This window comes from Bactrocera oleae, chromosome 2 (genome assembly GCF_042242935.1).
Source record: "Bactrocera oleae isolate idBacOlea1 chromosome 2, idBacOlea1, whole genome shotgun sequence".
In the NCBI taxonomy this organism is placed as follows: domain Eukaryota; kingdom Metazoa; phylum Arthropoda; class Insecta; order Diptera; family Tephritidae; genus Bactrocera; species Bactrocera oleae.
Genome location: NC_091536.1, coordinates 34500385 through 34503425, shown reverse-complemented (window position 1 = coordinate 34503425; position 3041 = coordinate 34500385). Strand labels below are relative to the sequence as shown.

The 3041-nt window shown below is 35.3% G+C and overlaps 1 long non-coding RNA gene across 1 annotated transcript; it reads left to right on the top strand.

Annotated features, from left to right (window-relative positions):
• The first annotated feature begins 2042 nt into the window (after nt 1–2042).
• On the top strand, nt 2043–2721 carry LOC118680102 (uncharacterized). The gene is made up of 3 exons (XR_004975625.2): nt 2043–2173; nt 2226–2384; nt 2454–2721. It is a non-coding gene; the product is annotated as an uncharacterized lncRNA (long non-coding RNA).
• The last annotated feature ends 320 nt before the right edge of the window (nt 2722–3041 follow it).

The window sequence follows — 3041 nt, the reverse complement described above, 5'->3', positions numbered from 1 at the left end:
TCGACTTTCCCAAGCGACATCGCTGCCCTCTAAGGGCTCTTGAAAAGTTCCAAGAAAATCCGGCGTTTCCGGTTCTGAGATTCAAGAGCTGCCATTTAATCCAGAGAAAACCACAGTTTGGTGTGGTTTGTGGGCCGGTGGAATCATAGGTCCATATTTCTTCTAAAATAACGGCGGTGAGAACGTAACCGTCAATGTCGACCGTTATGGTGCCATGATAACCGACTATTTGATGCCTGAAATTGAAGATCGTGATCTCGACGACATTTGGTTTCAACAAGACGGTGCCGCTTCCCATACATCGCAACAATCAAGGGATTTATTGAAAGAACATTCCAGTGAGCAGATAATTTCACGTTTTGGGGCGATCGATTGGCGCTCCAAGATCGTGTGATATCACACCATTAGACTTTTTCCTGTGGATATGTAAAGTCTAAAGTCTATACGGGTAATCCTGCTTCGATTCAGGCCTTGTTCATGGTTCTTCGAATGATAATAAACATTCCCCATTAAATTTGAATTTCTGTGTTTTTATACTCTCGCAACCTGTTGCTACAGAGTATAAGAATTTTGTTCACCTCACGGTTGTTTGTATCACCTAAAACTAATCGAGTTAGATATAGGGTTATGTATATATAAATGATCAGGACGAAGAGACGAGTTGAAATCCGGGTGACTGTCTGTCCGTCCGTCCGTCCGTGCAAGCTCTAACTTGAGTAAAAATTTAGATATCTTTATGAAACTTGGTAGACATGTTTCTTGGTGAGACGGTTGGTATTGCATATGGGCGTAATCGGATCACTGGCACGCCCACAAAATGCCATTAATCAAAAACAAATAAATTGCCATAACTAAGCTCCGCAATAAGATACAAGACTGTTATTTGGTACACAGAATCACATTGGGGAGGGACATCTGCAGTTAATTTTTTTTTAAGTGGGCGTCTTCCCGCGCCTAATAGGTTTAATGTACATATCTTCTAAACCGCTAATGCTATAATAACAAAATTCACTCGAAGTAAATGTTTTTAGAACCTCTACCTACAGTGTAATAGAAATCGGGCGGCAACTCCGCCCACTCCCCATGTAACGGTACTGTTAAAAACTACTAAAAGCGTGATAAATCAAGCACTAAACACGCCAGAGACATTTAATTTTTCTCTGGGAGGGTATGAGATAACTTTATAGGAACCGTGTTCAAATATAGACAGTGGGCGTGGCACCGCCCCCTTGGAAATTTGGTACGGTTTCACAGTTTCCTTTGGAACCCATGCACATAGTAGATGTAGGAGTTATGGAAAAGTTACTCAAATTACTTATTTTATAAGTAGACATGTCTATTATTAAAGAAAGGCTACGTATTCTTGAAAAATTTGTACCGTCCCACGTAATTGGAAATCTACTGAGTTCCGACAATTTTTATTATTTAGCGGAATATTTATTTTAAAAGGCTGTATTGATTAAAATGTTTACTATTGTACCTTTTATTACATGCCGGCATTCGACTGCTATCTTGTGAGAGGTGATTTAATATCGGAATAAATATTTCACAATAAATTTTGAATCATTTTGTAAAATTATCTTCACAACTATATGGTTATCATTTAATTAGTTTTAACGTTCACGGGCTTCTTCATTTAAATGATTGTGTCAGGCGATATGGCCCTTTGATAATTTTTCCGCCTATAAGTTCGACTGTTGAAAAGAATTATTAGAAAACCGGATAAAATTTTGCAGGAAATAAAAAATAGATATTCAAAACAAACAAATTTCTTAGATTCCAGTAAAATTTTCAAATTTTGTTCTTTTGTACTAAATTATAAGAAAGGTAAAGGTTGCTTCAGCAAAAAAACGGGGCCTATGGAATACAACGGTGAATAAGTTGAGTCCGATATATTTATAGTCGTCATTTTAGTTGATCTGAAGCCATATTTTGAAGAACCAATATATCTAATGACGGTTTAGGTATTATATTATATTAGGTAGATTTTACTAATAAATGGGAATGTGGTTAAATATAAGTATTTTTGTGTGCCGTATGATAATAAGCATTTATTAGTACCCATCTTTCTAATGATTTTTATTAATTGATTTTAATATATTTAACATTGAAGATAATATTTTCGATGCCACATCAAAAAATTAATCTGCTGAAGGCTCCGCCGTTCTGAAAGGTAATCAATTGTATAAAATTTGTAATTAAAAATTATAATAAATTTTTTTCAGAGACGATAATTCAAAAGCGCCAAAGTTATATATTGCAAATGTTTTGAAATATGGTATAATATTTCTATACATAATATGTATGTAAATTCATATATTTTTAGAATTGTCAACAGAAAATAGGTAATGCAGTTAAAATCGAACATCAGTGTTAATGCAATGGTAAATATGCATATTGGTTGAAAAGGAAATCTACTTTTTATGATTATATTAATATTTATTCTTTTGTAGATGTCCTTCATTCTTTGTTTTCGTACAATTTACTGGCGAACTACAATTTGGAGGGACGTAGGTGGAAATTGGCGCCTTCGAAAAGGAAAGCAAGAAAAAACGTTAACTTCGGTTGCACCGAAGCTAAAATACGCTTCACAAATACAAAGGGTCCTATGTGACCCGTTCTGAACACTTTTTTCGGAGAATACATGGTTGGTTTTGACAATAACTCGTACCTAATTTCGTGAAGATGCCTTGTCAAATAAAAAAGTTTATGCTATAGTCATCCGATCTAAACATTTTTTTTCAAAGATTACATTGTTGCCTTAGGAAATAACTCATGCCAAATTTCGAGAAGATATTACGTCAAATAAAAGTGTTTCCCATACAATCACTGGATTCCGATTGTTCAGTTTGTATGGCAGCTAATCGTCCGATATCGGCCGTCCAAACAAATGAGTAGCTTCTTAATAAGAAAAGGACAGGTGCAAAATTTTAGATCGATAGCTTTAAAACTGAGGCACTAGCACAGCTCACCATGCTGATCATTTATGTATATATTTTATAGGATCTCCGACGTTTCTTTCGGGGTGTTACAAACTTCGT